Source organism: Pelophylax lessonae (assembly GCF_965119305.1).
Source record: "Pelophylax lessonae genome assembly, chromosome: 8".
NCBI classification, from domain to species: Eukaryota; Metazoa; Chordata; class Amphibia; order Anura; family Ranidae; genus Pelophylax; species Pelophylax lessonae.
In genome coordinates, this window is record NC_138775.1 from 25,817,020 (window position 1) to 25,839,333 (window position 22,314).

A 22,314-nucleotide genomic window follows, 5' to 3' on the forward strand; every position below is an offset into this window, starting at 1 on the left:
GAACATTCGTGTCTAATATTAATGATTTACAGGAGATGGCATTTGATTTGTTTTTTTTTTGTAGTAACATTTTACATTTCTGAACTCCAGACAGATATAAAAGACACACATTATCCCATCTCAGCAATCATTAATACAATATTAAACATACTTTTTTTTTTTTAACCACTTAACCCCCCGGAGGATTTGGCTGCTCAATGACCAGGCCCTATTTTGCGATTTGGCACTGCGTGACTTTAACGGACAATTCCGCGGTCGTGCGACGCTGTACCCAAATGAAATTGACGTCTTTTTTTCCCCACAAACAGAGATTTCTTTTGGTGGTATTTGATCCCCTGTGCGATTTTTATTTTTTGCGATATAAAAAAAAAGCGACAATTTTTGAAAAAAATAACAATATTTTTCACATTTTTTAAATGAAATTCTAATAAAAAATGTAAAAATCTATATTTTGTAACATTTTAGGCCAATTTGTTTTCTGCTACATATTTTTGGTAAAAAAAATCACAATAAGCGTATTTATATTGGTTTGCGCAAAAGTTATTGCGTTTACTAACTAAGGGAAAGATTTATGTCATTTTTATTGTTTTTTTTTTTTTTAATTAGTAATGGCGGCGATCTGTGATTTTTTTTGTGGGACTGCGACATTGCGACGGACACATCGGACCCTTGACTGACATTTTTGACACTTTTGGGGGTACCAGTGACATTACTACAGTAATAAGTGCTATAAATATGCACTGTTACTGTAAAAATGACACTGGCAGGGAAGGGGTTAACTTTATTGGTGATCAAGGGGTTAAGTGTGTCCCTAGGGGCGTGATTCTAACTGTCAGGGGGCGTGGCTTGTTAGATCAACACAGAGACATGTGATCCTATATAGCAGGATCGCACAGCCTCTGTCATGATCTAAGGGAGAGTGACAGACGGCTGTGTTTACATCAGCCGTCTGTCTTTCTACCTCTCCTGCGAGAGATCACGAGTGGCCGGCGGACATCGGAGCCACCGGTTACACGCGTGGGGATGTCTGTGAACGAGCTGGGGCGGGAGTGCGCCGCCGGGGGCGCGCGCTCGCCATACGTCAATTTGCCCAGGAGAGGCTGACTGCCGCAGTACATAGTCATGCAGCGGTCGGCAAGTGGTTAAAATGCAAGCAGTATACATACATACAGTAATACAATGATCTGTGCTAAAAATATGCACTGTCACTGTACTAATGACACTGGATGGGAAGGGGTTAACATCAGGGGCGATCAAAGGGTTAACTGTGTGCCTTACCAGTGTTTTAATGTAGTGTGGGAGGTGCTTTTTACTAGGGGAATGCTTAAATCCATGCCCCTGTTTTTGCAGAGACACAGGATCAATGCCTTCCCTCCTGTGAGAACAGTGAACAATAAAGAATCTGCCTTGTTTATGTAGCAGCAGGCCCGGGACAAGGGGTGGGCAGGAGGGACGGTTGCCCTGGGAGCAATTGTTTATTTTAGGGATGGGGGGCACCTTGACCCTAACCCTAAGGGAAGGGGGGGCACAGTTTGGCATCCTTGCCCTGGGCACTGGATGACTTTGTCCCGGCACTGTGTAGCACCCTCTAGTAAAAGCATAGTTTTTGCTCTGCCTGCTTATCAGGAGAGCCTGATCACTAGTTAGGCCTGTTGCATGTGTCCATGTGTGATTCACCTGGTCTGAGGGGGTATCCCCACTGTATCCAATAGGGAAGCCTGTTGGACAGTTTAAAGTATATGTGAACCCTCACCTTGTAAAACAACCCACACAGTTTAAAATAGAAATGAAAGCAAAAACATCTGTGTATAGATATAAAAAAAGAAAAAAACAGTATAAATAATTTTTTCCCCTTATATAAGTGATCTCATACCCTCTGATCTCAGCTGCATAGAGAGGTGAGAGAAGAAAAACAGCAGACACTGGTCTTCCCAGTGAAGGGAGTGTGTGTGTGTTGGGCATGTTATTGGAGGAGAGCAGGTTGTGTACTCAACACAGCTAGAAAACTGACCACGATGTGCTCTCTTCTTTAGTGTGGTCAATTTTAATAGCAAAGCAGAGGGTCTGGCAGGAACACATATAGTTACATAGTTACATAGTAGGTGAGGTTGAATAAAGACAATAGTCCATCCAGTTCAACCTGTGTAGGTGTGTGTGGCTGTAATCATCTCACATAGCCCTTAATGTCCTGATCCTTGAGATGTAAGTCTAAGAGTCTTTTGAAAGTCACCATACTACCCGCAGAAACCACCTCTTGTGGTAGAGAATTCCACAATCTTGTAGCCCTAACAGTAAAGAACCCCCCTCGTTGCCTGAGGTTAAAACGCTTCTCCTCTAATCGCATTGTATGCCCTCTTGTCCTCATGCAATCCCTTCGACTGAACAGCTTTTTTTCTAAGCTGAGATCCCCATTGAGAAATTTATAAATTGCTATCATGTCCCCCCCTCAGGCGTCTCTTCTCCAGGGAGAATAAATCGAGCTGTTCTTCAAAAACTGCTGATCTACTGGGATTTCCACTCACAACCATCTCTCAGGATTACAGAGAATGGTCAGAGAAAAGAGAAAATATCCAGTGAGCGGCAATTGCATGGACAAAAATGCTTTGTTGATGTCAGAGGAGAATGGGCAGACTGGTTTGAGATAATAGAAAGGTAACAGTAACTCACTCATTACAAACAAGGTTTGCAGAATACCATCTCTGAATGCCCAACACATCACACCTTGTAGCCGATGGGCTTTAGCAGCACATCAGGTGCCACTCCTGTCAGCCAAGAACAGAAAATAGAGGCTAAAATTCGCACAGGCTCACCAAAATTTGACAACAGAAGATTAGAAAAATGTTGCCTAGTCTGATGAGTCTCGATTTCAGCTGCCACATTCAAATGAAAGGGCAAGACTGGCGAAAACAACATGAAAGCATGGATCTACCCTGCCTTGTATCAACAGTTCAGGCTCGCGGTGGTGTAATGGTGAGGGGGGCACCAGGGAGTTCACACAAAGGATTTAATACATACCGAGCAGGATACTTTATCATACAAGTACATGGTACAGCAGGCACATATCAGGAATATCACATAAAGAAAAAGTGCAGCACTCAATTATATGCAGTCAAAGAATTGTGCACATAGATTGAGCGCTGCACTTTTTCTTTATGCGATTTATGGACAATTTGATATGTCAGTTGTAGTGCTGACAGCTTCTGTCTCATATCTCGTTCTAGCGCAGTGTTTTTCCACATTTATCACATATCAGGAATATCAGGAATATGCAATGTTGGGTTTACATATTCTGTAACCACTTGCAGGATCTGGGGAAAGAGACACCACGAAAAACAGGAATGATCTGATCATGCAAACTATGGTGTCTCTTTCCCCAGATCCTGCACATGAAGGAGTTTCTTCCGGCTTTGCTAATAAAGACACACAAATAGAGAGTTTCAAAAATGGTGACCAAAGTATTTCTGGCTTTGCCAGTATAAATATACGTCACATCCTCTATATGGTAATGCCCTGAGGAAGTGACGTGTTTCTGTGACGTAACGCGTAGGATTAGCCCAGAAGTGACGTATCGGAATGGGACACAGATGATCCCGGAACAGAACGCAGCAGACGCTCGATTGTGATTTTAGATGTGAGTTGGCTATTTTTTTGTTTAATAAATACCTTGAACGACTACACTATGTTGGCCCCTATCATTTACATGAGATGAGCCATAAGGATTAAGATGTGCAGTAAAGAATCGCGAGTGGGAGAGATATAGGAAGCACCCCTAAGAGCGAGAAAGTTACATAGGAGAAAGTACCGGATACCACTCAGGAGACAAGGTACCACCCCAGAAGGAGACGAACAACGCTAAGAGGAATAGGAACCAGAGGAACTACTGGTTAAGTGATGCAAGCGTATTACTTACCTTATTAAGGTGAGCATTTAGGGCACCTAGAAGTGGATGCACTGAAGACACCCAGGACACGGGGAAATAAAGGTGGAGGAAGATAGAAAGCACTACGGATCACTTTATATTCTTTTTTATTTTATTTTATTGGACTTTAACCCTTATGGACACTTATCTCATCATCTAACACTGGAAGAAACATTTTGTTTTATAGATCTATATAAACACTTTTTATATTTTGGTCTTTTATTGGCGCACTTGCACACTTTCTTAATTAAGCACTTTATATATGAATTTGGATATAAGGCACCTTATTCTATTAATGATATATTAACAAAGAATGATGACAATTTAGGATATGCACAGTGGCACTGGATATTAAGTTTACTTGCATCACCAATACTCTAAGCTCATACATGAGCACTTTACTATTTATATTTACAAAAGGAAATATGATGTATATATGATTTGTTTGCAGATTTATATACGGATTTAGAATTACTGGTTTTAGTACACCTTAAAGCGCATTACAACCCCCCTACACATTACCTTGAATAGCTGTGTTATTTAGCACCAGCTCTAGTATATGCAACATTGGGGTGTACATTTACCTCCCTCTGTGTTAGCGCAAGAACCATACTCTATATTACTATGTTATATATGTATTTCATCCTGTATGTGTATTATGCTATTTGCCTGGAATGCAGCTTTAAAGGTTGTTTCGTCTTCATAGTATAATCACAAACTCTCTTTATTCTTTAAGCAGATTACGAGGACGTAATTACTCCTTAGAACAAAGAGGATGCTGAACCGGGCGGGAAATTAAAAGAATTACATAATGAGACGCATCCTTGGCTAGCTGCGTTCTCGGAATCCTGAATAAAACAGCAATTTAGAGCTTCCTACGGGTGTTCGGCTTTTGTTGGGCCACAATTGGTGTGATTCGTCAGCGGTTGGGAAGATTGGAGTTGTAGTTTGAGGATAATTACAGTGCAGTTGGTGGTCTGCACTTAGGTAGGGGATCATTCCCAACAGGAAGTTTAGTGAGTGGGAAACGGAAACATCTACATCTGAATTCTGCTCAGACATGAAGATTTTCTGATGGACACTGATAGGTGGCACTGATGGGCACTGATAGGCTGCACTGATGAGGTGGCACTAATGGGCACTGATGAGGAGTAGGCACTGATGAGTTGGCGGTCGGCGCTTAGGCAGGGGATCATTCCCAACAGGAAGTTTAGTTCATGGGAAACAAAAACATCTAAATCTAAATTCTGCTCAAACATGAAGGTTTTTTGATGGGCACTGATAGGTGGCACTGATGAGTTGGTGGTCGGCGCTTAGGTAGGGGATCATTCCCAACAGGAAGTTTAGTGATTGGGAAACAGAAACATCTACATCTGAATTCTGCTCAAACATGCAGGTTTTCTGATGGCACTGATAGGGGGCACTGATGGGCACTGATAGGCTGCACTGTTGAGGTAGCACTGATGAGTTGGCACTAATGGGCACTGATGAGGCGGCATTGAGGAGGAGGAGGCACTGATGAGTTGGTGGTTTGTGCTTAGGTAGAGGATCATTCCCCACAGGAAGTTTAGTTAATGGGAAATTGAAACATCTACATCTAATTTCTGCTCAAACAGGAAGGTTTTTTGATGGACACTGATAGGTGGCACTGATGAGTTGGTGGTCGGCGCTTAGGTAGGGGATCATTCCCAACAGGAAGTTTAGTTAATGGGAAATGGAAACATCTACATCTGAATTCTGCTCAAACATGCAGGTTTTCTGATGGACACTGATAGGTGGCACTGATAGGCTGCACTGATGAGGGGGCACTGATGAGGTGGCACTAATGGGCACTGATGAGGCGGCACTGATGAGGAGTAGGCACTGATGAGTTGGTGGTCGGCGCTTAAGTAGAGGATCATTCCCAACAGGAAGTTTAGTGAATGGGAAACGGAAACATCTACATCTGAATTCTGCTCAAACATGCAGGTTTTCTGATGGACACTGATAGGTGGCACTGATGGGCACTGATAGGCTGCACTGATGAGGTAACACTAATGGGCACTGATGAGGAGGAGGCACTGATGAGTTGGTGGTCTGTGCTTAGGAAGGGGATCATTCCCAACAGGAAGTTTAGTGAATGGGAAACGGAAACATCTACATCTGAATTCTGCTCAAACATAAAGGTTTTCTGATGGACACTGATAGGTGGCACTGATGGGCACTGATAGGCTGCACTGATGAGGTGGCACTAATGGGCACTGATGAGGAGGAGGCACTGATGAACTGGTGGTCGGCACTTAGGTAGGGGATCATTCCCAAGAGGAAGTTTAGTGAATGGGAAACGAACGGAAACATCTACATCTGAATTCTGCTCAAACATAAAGGTTTTCTGATGGACACTGATAGGTGGCAATGATAGGCTGCACTGATAGGCTGCACTGATAACAGATACTGAGAGATAACAAGGGAGTGAATGAGTAGCTTGGAGGTTTCATTAGTAAAAAAGGGGTGAAGTTTAGAGATGTGACGAAGGTGAAGTCTACAAGCTTTTGACAGCGATTGGATTTGTAGCTGAAAGGACAGGTCAGAGTCTTTTATCACACCTGGTACCCTGGCATGAGGGGAGGGATTGATGGTTGCATTATGGATTTTGATGGAAAAGTCATGGAGGAGGGCGGGGGGTAGTATCAGCTCAGTCTAGAGAGATTTCATTTATGGAAGTGGTGTAACATCCATGCTGATATGTCAGTAAATAATTTAGTAACGCCAGAGGAGACTGAAGGAGTGAGGTGAGGAGCAGACAGATAGATTTGGGTGTCATTGACGCATTAGATGGTATTGGAAGCCATGGGTGGTTATCAAGTGACCAAGGGAGGCGGTGTAGATAGAGAAGAGAAGGGGTCCAAGAACAGAGCCTTGGAGGACCCCCACAGAAAGGGGTAATGGAGAGGAGGAGACAGAGTTGTAGGTAACACCTCCTCCCCATTGCCATTGCTCATATGACATTTTTATATATTTTTTTCCTCACAAATAGAGTTTTCTTTTGGTGGCATTTATTCACCACTTGGTTATTTATTTTTTCCCCAATTTAAAAAAAAAATGAACATTTTGAAAAAAATTTTTTCCTTTCATAGTTTGTTATAAAATTTTGCAAACAGGTAATTTTTTTCTTTCACTGATGTGCACTGATGAGGCTGCACTGATGGGCACTGATAGCTGGCACTGATGAGGTGGCACTAAAAGGACTGCACTGATGGGCACTGATGAGGTGGCACTGATGGGCACAGATGACGCGGCACTGATAGCAAATATGGTATTGTTTTTGATCCATTTAATTTTATTTCCTGCACTGATTGGTGGCACTGATGGGCTCTAAAAGGCGGCACTGATAGGTGGCACTGACGGGCTCTAAAAGGCAGCACTGAAGGGCACTGATAGGTGGCACTGATGGGCACTGATTGGCAGCACTGGTAGGAACTGTTGGGACTGCACTGATAATCTGGATATGCAGTAAAAACGCATATGCATTTTTGCCATGTTTTTGATGCATTGTTGCCATGTTTTCTGGACTTCTGACTCCAACCATGCACCTGTGAAACTTGGACATGTGACTCAAAACAAAAAACACTAAAAACTCAATGCAGGTGCGTTTTTGATACATTCTTGGTGCATTTTCAATAGAATTCAAAGGGAGATGTGTTTTTGGTGTGCTTTCAAAAAATGCAACAAAGATGCAATATGCAGGACTTTTAAAAATGCACCTGCAGCTCACTGGTGTGAAGAGTTCCATAGGATTTAAAGTGATACATTGTTCATGCCTTTTTCTTCTGCTTTTTTTTTACCCAAAAAATGCTTTAAAAATGAATCAGTGTGAAAGAGCCCTAAAACTGTAGTGCATCCCAATAGCAACTGATGGTGAATTCTGTGCAGTTCCCCCAAATCCCTCCTCCTAGCACAAATCCCCTCCCCATTCCCCCTCCCAATACAAATCTACCCAAATTACCACTCCTAGAACACCCCCCAAATCACCCCACCTAAATTAATTCTTACCCCCTACTGTCCCCCATATTTCCCCTTCCAATACAAATCCCCACCCCCAATCTCCTTGCAGAACCCCCCCCCCCCCCCAGCTCAAATATGCCAGATACCACAGTGCCCAGGGCAGTCGCCCTTCCTGCCCAAAATTTATCCCAGGCTCTTCTCAGTGAGGGAGATGTAGACTCATACCCTCATAGGACAGCTGGACTCTTTCCCACCAACTTCCTCCTGGCTCTGTTTAGAGAGCTTCTCCAGACCCAATTTGATTTTAGGACCCAAGCTTGTGATTACCCCCCCCCCCCAACTAAACTTAGCTAGGACCTTGATGTCTTCCCAATGGCTTCTTCTAGAAATCTGCTCCTGCACAGGGGGTCTCCTCCTGCAGGACTGGACCAAGGAACTCTGCACCCTGCTGCTCAGGCCTCAAACTATTTATGGGCTCTCTCGCCACCTACTGGGTGCACCTCCCCAGGGAATTGACTAAAGTTCCATAAATATTCAGGCTGCATACTATGACCTTCCTCCTACTATGGTTCTAGGATCCTCTAGACAGGGGGAAGCAATCAGAGCAGCAGCCTATGAAACACTGAATAATCAACCTCTGCTCCTCTGATTATAGTGGAGCCAACTAAATTTACCTGGTAGCCTACTCTCCACTAGGAGGGTGCTACACATATAACATTTTCTCCTACAAAATAAACATTAAATAAGAACTCTCTTCTGATATTTTTCAGTGTTTTGTCTAGTTTTCCTACAAGCTTTGTAAGCCTAGAAACAAGGTTAGACAGGTCGCCCCCACAGTCGTCCAACAATGCAGCTAGCAAGCAGAAAGCTGGTGCTTTTCTTGCCTTAAAGCACATGCTCAAGACAAGCACCAGTAAAAGGAATGTACACAACATTCATAGACTGCGCACGGGAAAACACTTGTGATGATCCAAGGAGGATTCAGATACAGCAATCGGTAAATGGAAACTTAGTTTATTTGAATAAAATCAGGAACATATAAGGCACATACCACACTGGATCCCAATTGAGGCAGGGGCACTGTCCAAGGTGGAAAAGCCAGATAACGGATATAAAATATTGCCAAATGTCCCAGTTGCCAGAGATGGTGACTGTAGGAAAGCCTCGCCGGACCCAGCCGGCACGGACATAAGCCGTCACTGCGGTGCACAAGACACTTGTGCGGTGTACGGAAGAAGAACCGCTCCCCTAGCAGGAACCAGTGTGGAACGCAATCGTCCCAGTTGCCGTGGCTACGCATTTCGCACGCATGCTCTTTGTCAAGTCCCGTCGTTCTATCAGATCTTCCTACCCCATCAGAAATCCATACCCTCGTCATTTCCGGGTCAGATCAGCTGTGGATTCGTCATGCATCAGCTGTATAGCCGAGTCACACGTCCTAGTGCGCATGCGTGCAATAGGTAGGGAAATTTGATAATATTGCTACGGTCGGGCACACGTCCTAGTGCGCATGTGCGGCAACGGGTCGGGCAGTGGGCAGGGAGATCTCTTATAACAAATATCCATCCGATCTCCGTGCCCCACACTGCACCGACCCGACAATGGGACAATCTGATCCCCATGCCCCACACTGCACCGACCCGACAATGGGACAATCCGATCCCCATGCCCCATACTGCAGTGACCCGACAATGGGACATAGCCATCAAATGGACAGTGAGCATATTGTCCCATTGTCGGGTCCGTGCAGTGTGGGGCTTGGAGATCGGATTGTCCCATTGTCAGGTCGGTGCAGTGTGGGGCATGGGGATCGGATATGTCCCATTGTCGGGTTGGTGCAGTGTGGGGCATGGGGATCTGATTGTCCCATTGTCGGGTCGGTGCAGTGTGGGGCATGGGGATCGGATTGTCCCATTGTCGGGTCGGTTCAGTGTGGGGCATGGGGATCGGATTGTCCCATTGTCAGGTCGGTGCAGTGTGGGGCATGGAGATCGGATTGTCCCATTGTCAGGTCGGTGCAGTGTGGGGCATGGAGATCGGATTGTCCCATTGTCGGGTCGGTGCAGTGTGGGGCATGGGGATCGGATTGTCCCATTGTCGGGTCGGTGCAGTGTGGGGCATGGGGATCGGATTGTCCTATTGTCAGGTCGGTGCAGTGTGGGGCATGGGGATCGGATTGTCCCATTGTCAGGTCGGTGCAGTGTGGGGCATGGAGATCGGATTGTCCCATTGTCAGGTCGGTGCAGTGTGGGGATTGGATGGATATTTGTTATAAGAGATCTCCCTGCCCGCTGCCCGACCCGCTGATGCATACAGCTGATGCATGACGAATCCACAGCTGATCTGAACTGGAAATGACGAGGGTATGGATTTCTGATGGGGTAGGGTTATCTGATAGAACACCGGTCTTGACAAAGCGCATGCACGCAAAACGCGTAGTCTACTGTACAGTAGAGAATACAGTAGGAGTAGTAGAGTAGAGTGACAGAGAAATGAGCTTACCAGTGTGCTGCTGCCTCTCCTATTACTGTTCAGTCACAAGCTGAAGGTTGGGATACACCTGCAAGGTAAAGTGAAATTGCAGCAGAGAAAGTACAGCTCCCCTCCCCTACTTAGCAGGGCTGTGTGGCCGAGCCTTTGGAAATAAAACATATGAGTGGCGGTTAGAAGGGACTAAATCAAGAAGCCGTCCAACAGTAAAGCCATCAACAAGAAGGTATTTAGAATATTCAAAGAGTGATAAATCTGTGATTATTCTGTATTGATCACGAATATGCTGCCTGTGGAGTAGTCACCCTTTTCTGATACTGTTGGACCTACAGTAGGGAATTTGTAGTATTTGTAGCCCCTCCAGAGGGTCCAGAGACCCAGCCTATCACACATCTCGTCATGGCCTTACAATTCTATAATTATATTTCTCACACTTTTGACAGCCGATCCATGAGGGGTTTAGTTTGTACATTTATAGAAACATAAAGTATTTTTGGAACGGGCAGACGCTGTTCCTGGAGCTCGGGGTGCGTGAATCAGATCCAGGGAGCATCTTTAAAAAGATATGTCAAGAAAAATTATACACCATGGATGTTTACAGCGACTTCTCTGAGAGCAAAGGGAGAGAATGTTTTTTGGGGTTGTCCCAAATAAAGTGTACCTGTATGCCATAGAGCCTCCCCCCCCCCCCCTCAAATTTATCAAGACAATATTTTCACTAAAAATACACTTAAATCATTATTAGCAAACACAAACATAACAGAGAACCTGTGTGATTTAGCCCATTTTTAATTGTTTTTTACATTTTTAAAAAATAAAATGTATCTTTTTTTTTTAAATGTTAAAAATGTTTACAATTATTTTATTTTATAATTTTTTAAAATTATTTATCACAATGTTTAATTATTATTATTATTATATTTTTTTTTACAATTTTTTTTTTTTACAGGACAGGGAAACCTGCAGTGCTGTGGGGGGGGGGGGGGGGGGCGGCACAGTGAAAAGGGGGCACACGGGGAGGGGGGGGACATAAGCAGGCAGAATAGGGAGGGGGATCGGTGTCAGAGAAGCAATTACAGGAATGATGCCTTGTGTCTCTCCCTGCCGCAGCTGAAATCTGGCAAGAGGGGGAGAGACTGGCTTTCAGCTGCTGCAGAGAGCCGCACAGGGCTTTCTTCTGTAATTGCCCCTATGCCCGACCACATCGATTCCCCATGCTGTTGGAGGACTGGTGGTCCCCACCTATCAGCAGCCCTGCCTTTATGGAAGACCACTCTTTACTAAGATAATAGTTGCTTGGCTGTCCTGGCGATCCAGTGGCTTTAATACTTATGGGCTGGGGTCTCCAAATTTTTAAACAAATAGCTAAACTACTGTCCTTCAGACTTTGGGGGGGGGGGTAGAATCTGGCCAGTGGGAATAGAAAATGACCCAGCATTAGGATTAAACAATGTTTGATTTGGTCGCCAGTGGAAGTTAAAAAAAATTACATCATTGCTGACAGTTGGAGGAATAGTACCCCATCATAGGTGTCAATAGGAGGAATAGTGCCCCATCATTGGTGTCAATGGGAGAAATAGTGCCTTATCATTGGTGACAATGACAGGAATAGTGCCCAGCCATTGGCATCAGTGGGAAGAGTAGTCATTGGTGTCAGTAGAAGGAATAGTGCCTCACTGTTGATGTCAGTGGGAGGAATAGTGCCCCATTAATGGTATCAATGGTAAGAATAGTGTCTCATCCTTGGCATCAGTGGGAGCAATAGTGCCTGATGTTGGTGTTAGTAGAAGAAATAGTGCCCTATTGTTGGTGTCAGTGGGAGGAATAGTGCCCCATTATTAGTATCAATGGGAGGAATAGTGCCTCATCATTGGCATCAGTGGGAGGGATAGTGCCCCATCGTTGGTGTCAGTAGAAGGAATAATGCCCCATCATTGGTGTCAGTAGAAGGAATAGTGCCCCATCATTGGTGTCAGTAGAAGGAATAGTGCCCCATCATTAGTGTCAATGGGAGGAATAGTGCCTCATCATTGGCATCAGTGGGAAGAATAGTGCCCCATTGTTGGTATCGGTAGAAGGAATAGTGCCCCATTATTGGTATCAGTAGAAGGAATAGTGCCCCATTGTTGGTATCAGTAGAAGGAATAGTGCCCCGTTGTTTGTATCAGTGAGAAGAATAGTGCCCCATTATTGGTATCAGTAGAAGGAATAGTGCCCCATTGTTGGTATCAGTAGAAGGAATAGTGCCCCGTTGTTTGTATCAGTGAGAAGAATAGTGCCCCATTGTTGGTATAAGTAGAATAAATAGTAGCCCATTGTTAGTCTCAGTGGGAGGAATACTGCCCCATCATTGGTATCAATTGGAAAAATAGTGTTCAATAATTAGTGTCAGTGGGAGGAATAGTGCCCAATCAACAGTGTCATTCGGAAGAATAGTGCCCCATGGTTGGTTTCAATGGAAGGAATACTGCCTAAACATTGATATCAGCAGGAGGAATAGTGCCCCATCGTTGGTGCCTGTGGAATTAATTGTTTCCCATCATTGGTGACAATGGAAGGAATAGTGCCCCATCGTTGATGCCAGTGGGAAGAATAGTGCCCCATCACTGGTGTCAGTGGAAGGAATAGTGCCCTACTATTGGTGTCAGTAGGAAGAATAGTACCCCATCATTGCTGTCAGTGGGGGGAATAGTGCCCTATTGTTGATGTCAGTGGGAGTGACAAGACTATTCTCATTGGGCCCTTTTACACCTGAAAGTTTTGTTGCTTGTCACCTGTCTAGTAAAACTCATAAAAGTACTTGAGCTTCTTTTGGGAAGAGACGCACGTTTTGGCCCCATTGACCTTAATTGTACCATCTGAAAAACACATATTTGCACAAGCAATTGTTTTTTTCCAAGCAATCCAATGTATAAGCCTATAGGGCCACAAAACATACATTATGACTGTGCTCCTGTAATAGAAGTTGCATGAAAAACATTTGACTTCATCGCTTTAACCAAAAAAGGAAAAAAACTGACTGGTATTAAGTATAGCTATCATGTCCATGCATGCTGCTGCTTTTAGTTGCTCAGGGCAACCATATCCTTGTTATTCCTCAACATGTTTCGCAGAAATCTTTGCTTGCTTCCTCAGGAGGACATCAGCCGCTACTACACAAAAGAAAAGAGAAAAAAATATTTCTGCAAAATGTGTTGAGGAGTAACAGTCATCTTTGAAATGGATATCATACGTTGAGGATAGATTGAGTTATCGATTCTGTAGATCAATAATAGACATTGTGAATAGTCATATTTATTATGCCATATATTATTTTGTAAGCCGCAAACACGAATCACTAGTATGTATTTTAGTTGGACTATGAGTAGTTTTAATGAAGATTTATAATAAAGTAAAAATGGGAAGTTGCTCTCCCTGAATATTTTATTATGTATGCTTCTGTGCGTTACTCTTTGGGGAACCTCAAAAGTCCATATGAGTTTTTCTGGAACTTCAGTGTACAAAACCAGTCAAACACATATGTAGATCATAAAATATCTTATAGTTAGTGAACAACTGGTCACATTTCCGAAGAAGCTACCCAACTTTAGGTATGATTTATTTGTTCAACATTCAGTATTCAGGATTTGCACCCCCATCCCTTATGTGCCCCTTCAACCTTAAATTAATTATCTTTCAAGGCTTTCCACAAGATTTGAAAGTGTGTCTGAGGGAATCAGGGTCACGTTTTTATGCTCCTTTTTCTCCATATGGAAAGGCACTCCAAGAATGCCTTAGGGTAACTTATAAACATGCTTCACATCACGGAAGTTACAAAAATGCTGTTGCTCATTCTTAAAACCAGTAATGCTTCTATAAGGTCAGCTAATGACTTATAATTGCCATAAAAAAGGGCATGCAGGTTAATTAAAATTAGAGCCCAAAACCAGTCAAACTTGTACGGAGATCAAAAAAATGTTACAGTCAGTAAACAGCTGGTCAAATTTCCAAGGAAGCTACTCAACTTTATCCATGAATTGTTTCTTCAATGTTCAATACAGAAGTGTTCAATATGAAGTTACAGCCCCCATATCCCCTCCCACCCCAGCCCTTTTTGGCAATTTCAGCCTCCACTCTACTTTAAGTGTTTTTCACAGTATTTTAGGGTGTATCGGGGGGGTCAAATTTTTATGCTCTTGCTTCTTCCTATGGATTGGCAGTCCAAGAGAGCTTTGGGTAAATTTACAAACATGTTGACATCATTGAAGTTACAAAAATGCTGTTGATCATCTTTGAGACCAGTAACACTTCTAAAAGATCAACTATTGACTTATACACAATAGTTACTCATACAGGTAAATTAACATTAGAGCACGAAACCAGTTAAACATTGGTACAACTGGTCATGCCACATTTCCAAGGAAGCTACTCAGCTTTATGTATTATTTGTTCAATGTTCAGTAGGGGTTGCCCACCTCCCCTCTACACTATACCCCACCTTTGTGGCTTCCATTCTTCTGTTCTTAAAAGGATTTCCGTTAAATTTTGAGATTTTGGAGTGTCTGTGGGAATTTTGCACCCATTCAGCCAAAAGAACATTTTAGGGATCAGGTACTGATTTTGGATTAAAACAGGCTCACACTCATCATTCTTATGTTTTCCAATGGTATTCGTTAGGGTTGAGGTCATGCCTTTGTACAGGCCACTCAAGTTCTTCTACACCAAATTGGTCAAACCATGTCTTTATGGTGCTGTGTGTGCATACAGTCAGCCAAAAGAACACTTGAGGTTCAGGTACCAATTTTAAAGGGAAGAACAGGCTCACAATTGGCGTTCTAAGCTTTCCAGTGGTATTCAGTAGGGTTAAGGTCATTCCTTTGTACAGGCCACGCAAGTTCTTCTTCACCAAATTGGTCAAACCATAGTATCATCAAAAGGAGTGCCTTATTGGGTATGACAAATACAGTCAGGAGACCTCCAATCCGATTTAATGATAAAAGAAATAAGGGATCCTGATCCAGGCACCCCGAGGGGGGTGACAGGATACTGGTTCCTTAAGATAAAAGTGATGGATATGTTGAGGAGGGCTCCTGATGGGTGAGCGTAAGTCAAAAAGACCAATCACATATTTCAAAAAATACAAATCATTTTATTAAACATTAAAACAGACAGACGGATAAAAGAGAAAACAATTCTCATGGTATATTGGTATACAGCATGTCCAAATTAGTCTCACTCAAACTCTGGGACAGAACTGACGCGTTTCGCCCTTGAGTGGGCTTTCTCAAAGACCGTGTAGAGTCCCAAGTAGACTATTACAAAAAGAAAGACATGTCATTAATTCACAGCAAAAAATATACACATATTAATTTACATTTTAACACATCAGAGAATCCTCTCTAAGATGTAGTTCCTACATTTATATTCACAAAGTTCAATTGTGCTCACCCCATTAAGAAAAATACTGGACACCGATGCTGAAGAGTCAAAAGGTCCGGCCAATGGTTGTGGACACAATTCCACTCCCGCACTCATAAAGCCCAGACTGGATGCTCCTAGCCCCAACAGAAACAGGGCCAAAGAGCTATCCCAACAGGTGAAGTGTCGAGCCCGGCACCTTGATCAGAGGTGAGCATTCACTATGATGGAAGTGAGGTCAGGGAAAAAAAGGGGAATGCCCAACATATATTTGCTGCCCCAGTATGTGAATAGCTCACTCAGGTTCTGAAAAATAGAAAACAAAGAAGGTATATGCAGTGGTGAGCCAGAAATCCCAAGGGAATGGAAGATAGAAGAGCCCACACCCCCGACCAGAAGAAAGGGAAGGGGGAAAGGGGAGAAAAAAGGGAGGAAGGGGGATGGGGAGGAGGGGAGGAAGGGGGGGGAAAGGGGGAAGAGGGGAGGGAAGGGAAGGGGAGGGAAGGGGAGGGAGGGAGGGGGGAGGAGAAAAGGGAGGAGAAAAGGGGAAGGAGGGAAGGAGGAGGGGGGGGCCGCCCCGCCACCTTTTGGGATCCAACCAACCTGCTCCTGCTCCCACATCTCATCCATATTCCCACAATATCCACCAACTATACAGGCTGGAAGAAATCAGACAGATGTATGTCCCACAAAAGCTGCTATTCCCCCAAAAAAAAGGGGGGGACCCCAAAAGACCAATGGTTCATAAGCAGGGGAAATTCAGAAAATGAATTTCAACAAAGGGGAGGAAGCATGTCTACATCCCGGTATAGGTACACCAAAAAAGCGGGGAAAGGAAGAGAGAGAGAGAGCCATAGTCATGTTGCAAGAGAGCACAAGTGGGCATATATGGAGCAATAGATCCAAACACTTACCCTTCCTTAACAGCCGAGCCAGGACACCATCGCCACCACTCGGGGGGTCAGCAAGGAATTTTTTTTCCCTGCTGTAGCAAATTGGATCATGCTTTGCTGGGGTTTTTTCGCCTTCCTCTGGATCAACTGTGGGTATAGGATTGTGTATATGGGATTGTATGGTTGGGTTTTCATTACTGTTTTTTTTTTTGTTTGTTTCTTATTGGCTGAGCCAGATGGACTTGTGTCTTTTTTCAGCCTCACTAACTATGTAACACTGAAGAAATGACACTTTTTACATAGTTACATAGTTAGTGAGGTTGAAAAAAGACATCAGTCCATCCAGTTCAACCCATGATGTGTGTGTGTGTTTGCTTTTAACTGTACATTGTATACCCCTGTATGTTGTGGTCTTTAAGGTGTCCATCTAATAGTTTTTTGAAACTATCAATGCTCCCTGCTGATACGACTGCTTGTGGAAGAGAATTCCACATCCTTACCGCTCTTACAGTGAAGAACCCCTTACGCACTTTAAGGTTAAACCGCCTTTCCTCTAGTTTTAGTGAGTGGCCACGTGTCTTATTGTATCTCCTTTCACTGAATAGTTTGTTCCTTATGCTCGGGTCACCAGTACAGTATTTGTACATTGATATCATATCCCCCCTCAATCGTCTCTTCTCCAGAGAGAATAGGTTCAGTGCTTGTAGTCTTTCCTCATAGCTGATGTCCTCCATTCCCCCAATTATTTTTGTTGCCCTTCTCTGGACTTTCTCCAGTTCCAGCACATCCTTCCTGAGGCCCGGTGCCCAGAACTGGACAGCATACTCCAGATGTGGCCGAACCAGAGTCTTGTAGAGAGGGAGAATAATCTCTTTATTTCTGGAGTGAATCCCCTTTTTTATACATCCCAGTATTCTGTTGGCTTTGCTTGCGGCGGCTTGGCATTGCATGCCACTGCCAAGCCTGTTGTCTACCAGTACCCCCAAGTACTTTTCCATCCTAGACTCACCCAGAGGTTCCCCCCCTAGTGAGTAGCTTGCTTTCTGGTTTCTGGCCCCCAAGTGCATTACTTTACATTTTTCAACATTAAACCTCATCTGCCATGTAGTTGCCCATCCCGTTATTTTGTTCAGGTCCGCTTGCAAGGTTTCCACATCCTGCATAGAAGATATTGGCATGCCTAGTTTAGTATCATCTGCAAATACTGAGATTGTACTAGATATCCCCTCCTCTAGATCATTTATGAAGAAATAAAACAGGATTGGTCCCAGGACAGAACCCTGGGGGACCCCACCTTCCACACCCGCCCAATCCGAGTACTCCCCATTAATCACCACCCTCTGGACTCTCCCCTGGAGCCAGTTCTCTATCCAGGTACTCACCTTATGGTCCATACCTACCTTCCTTAGTTTGTACAGTAAGCGTTTGTGGGGAACGGTGTCAAAGTCCAGATAAACCACATCCACCGGCTTACCTTTATCTAGATGGCAGCTCACTTCATCGTAGAAGGTTAATAGATTGGTTTGGCACGAACGATTTTTCATGAATCCATGCTGATTACTACTTATAATACTGTTTTCATTACTAAAGTCTTGTATGTGGTCCCTTAACATCCCCTCCAAAATTTTGCAGACTACTGATGTTAGGTTGACCAGCCTATAGTTACCCGGGATATATCTCGGCCCCTTTTTAAATATCGGTACCACGTTGGCTTTTTTCCAATCAGCTGGCACCATACCCGTCTGTAAACTATCCGGAAAGATCAAGAATAATGGTCTGGCAATCACCTGGCTGAGCTCATTGAGAACCCTCCGGTGCAAGCCATCCGGTCCCGGGGATTTATTTATGTTAAGTTTCTCTAGTTTAGCTCTAAGTCTATCTTCTGTTAGCCATGGCGGCACTTCCTGAGGTGTATTATTTAGTTCGGCCTTACAAGCTGGGTTAGTGTAGCACCCCGATTCTTTTGTGAAGACTGAAGAGAAGAAATTATTTAACACTTCCGCCTTTTCTCTGTCCTCAGTGGCCATTTTTCCTTTATCATCTTTTATGGGGCCAATGTGTTCTGGCCTAGCTTTCCTACTGTTTATATACTTAAAGAACTTCTTGGGGTTCTTTTTACTCTCCTCCGCTATATGTCTCTCGTGTTCTATTTTAGCCGCCCTGATTTCATCTTTACATTTCTTATTACACTCTTTGTAATGCTTAAATGCTGCCACTGACCCCTCAGTCTTGTACTTTTTGAAGGCCTTTTCTTTAGCTCTAATATACATTTTTATGTTGGAGTTTAGCCACCCAGGGTTAAGTTTTGCTCTTTTAAATTTATTTCCCTTTGGAATGCACTGGCCAATCCCCTTGTTAAGTATGCTCTTGAAGCACTCCCATTTTTCCTCTGTGTTCTTTGTTCCCAGGGTTCTATCCCATTTGATATTTTCTAGCAGCGAGCGCAGTTTTGGGAAATTGGCTCTTTTGAAATTCAGTGTCCTTATATTACCCTTGTGTTTCCTATTACTGTAATTAATACTGTAATACTGTAATACTTTGCTACAATGTAAAGTAGTGAGTGTACAGCTTGTACCGTATAACAGTGTAAATTTGCTGTCCCCTCAAAATAACTCAGCACACAGCCATTAATGTCTAAACCACTGGCAACAAAAGTGAGTACACCCCTAAGTGACAATGTCCAAATTGGGCCCAGAGTGTCAATGATTTGTGTGGCCACCATTATTTTTCAGCACTGCCTTACCCTCTTGGGCATGGAGTTCACCAGAGCTTCACAGGTTGCCACTGGAGTCCTCTTCCACTCCTCCATGATGATATCACAGAGCTGGTGGATGTTAGAGACCTTGCGCTCCTCCACCTTCCCTTTGGGGATGTCCCACAGATGCTCAATGGGGTTTAGGTCTGGAGACATGCTTGGCCAGCTTCTATACCAAGGCAGTGGTCATCTTGGAGGTGTGTTAGAGGTCATTATCATGTTGGAATACTGCCCCTGCGTCCCAGTCTCCAAAGGGAGGGGATCGTGCTCTGCTTCAGTATGTCACAGTACATGTTGGCATTCATGGTTCCCTCAATGAACTGTAGCTCCCCAGTGCCGGCAGCACTAGTGCAGCCCCAGACCATGACACTCCCACCACCATACTTGACTGTAGGCAAGACACACTTGTCTTTGTACTCCTCACTTGGTTGCCGCCACACACGCTTGACACCGTCTGAACCAAATAGGTTTATCTTGGTCTCATCAGACCACAGGACATGGTTCCAGTAATCCATGTCCTTAGTCTGCTTGTCTTCAGCAAACTATTTGTGGGCTTTCCTGTGCATTATCTTTAGAAGTGGCTTCTTTCTGGGGACGACAGTCATGCAGACCAATTTGATGCAGTGTGTGGTCTGAGCACTGACAGGCTGACCCCCCACCCCTTCAACCTCTGCAGCAATGCTGGCAGCACTCATACGTCTATTTTCCAAAGACAACCTCTGGATATGACGCTGAGCACATGCACTCAACTTTTATGGTTGACCATGGTGAGGCCTGTTCTGAGTGGAAACTGTCCTGTAAACCTCTGTATGGTCTTGGCCACCGTACTGCAGGTCAGTTTCAGGATCTTGGAAACCTTCTTATAGCCTAGTCCATCTTTATGTAGAGTAACAACTCTTTTATTCAGATCCTCAGAGAGTTCTTTGCCATGAGGTGCCATGTTGAACTTCCAGTGACGAGTATGGGAGAGTGAGAGCGCTAACACCAAATTTAACACACCTGCTCCCCATTCACACCCGAGACCTTGTAACACTAACGAGTCACATGACACTGGGAGGGAAAATGGCTAATTGGGCCCAATTTGGACATTTTCACTTATGGGTGTACTCACTTTTGTTGCCAACGGTTTAGACATTAATGGGTGTGTGTTGAGTAATTTTGAGGGGACAGAAAATTTACACTGTTATACAAGCTGTACACTCACTACGTTACATTGTAGCAAAGTGTCATTTCTTCAGTGTTGTCACATGAAAAGATATAATAAAATATTTACAAAGATTTGAGGGGTGTACTCACTTTTGTGAGATACTGTAGATCTTGCAGGTGTCTCTACATTTCTACATTTCATTCCTCCCCTGGTTATTGGTGTCCTCAATGACGCCTCTCTCCTCATCCCCCCCCCCCTTCTACCTTTCTCTATGCTGAACACAAGCAGCCACAGTCAACAAACTCCCTGACCCCGACATCATCCTAGATCTGAGCCTCCCTGCTGCAATGTAAATGTTTATGCAGACAGAGGAATGCAGCAATCTCAGGTGTCCCATAATAACGGATTGTCAAACAGGTGTATGCTGTACCGTGACCCCCCCCCCCCCCCGGGTAAAGAGAACAGGAGCTGGGTGCAACGAGTTCATGAAACCCCCCCCCAGTACAGAGAAAAGGGTCTGGGTGCAACAAGTTCATGTTTTTCAATCATATTAGCAGCTTCTCTGTGCACAGTTTTTCTACAATAATCTTATTTTAATGCTACCAGAAATGTGTAACTCTTTCTTATGGTATCGTCCTCCCCTTGATTGAAGTCATACCTAGAAACCCTTAGAAGTTGACCCTGAAGTTGGCCAGACACACGTACAGTGCCTTGAAAAAGATTTCATGCCCCTTGAAATTTTCCACATTTTTTTCATGTTACAACCAAAAACATAACCATATTTTATTGGGATTTTATGTGATCGACCAACAGAAAATAGCACATAATTGTGACGTGGAAGGAAAATCATGAATGGTTATCAAATATTTTTTTACAAATAAATATGGGAAAAGTGTGGCGTGCATTTGTATTCAGCCCCCTTTACTCTGATACCCCTAACTAAAATCTAGTGGAACCAATTGCCTTCAGAAGTCACCTTTATTAGTAAATAGAGTCCACCTATGTGTAATTTATTCTCAGTATAAATACAGCTGTTCTGTGAAGCCCCCAGAGGTTTGTTAGAGAACCTTAGTGAACAAACAGCATAATGAAGGCCAAGGAACACACCAGACAGGTCAATGATAAAGTTGTGGAGAAGTTTAATGCTGGGTTAGGTTATAAAAAAATATTCCAAGCTTTGAACATCTCACGGAGCACTGCTCAATCCATCAAAAAGCAAAGAGTATGGCCCAACTGTAAACCTACCAAGAAATGGCCGTCCACCTAAACTGAAAGGCGAGCATTCATCAAAGAAGCAGCCAAGAGGCCCATGGTAACTCTGGAGGAGCTGCAGAGATCCACAGCTCAGGTAGGTGCAGAGATGTATAGTAACTAAGTAGAACTTCTTCACTACTGTTCTTAAGTACCGAAAGGCGGTATCTGTACTTTCCTAGAGCAGAATTTTTTTCTCCTACTTCCACTTTTACTTCACTACATTTTTTCAATGATTTCAATACTTCTACTCCAATATTTTTTTTGTGCTGCATAGTTACTCGTTACTATTATAAAAATTACCACTGCCAGAACAGTAGATGGCAGGTTTCATGAAGCTCAAAAGATGTGTATTATCAGCGCATACGAAAATAAAAGCTACTGTATGTATAAATAAAAGCTGCATTTGAAATAATAAAAAACAATATGATGTTCAAACTTTTAACTTCTTTCTTTAATAACTACATAACACAGTACT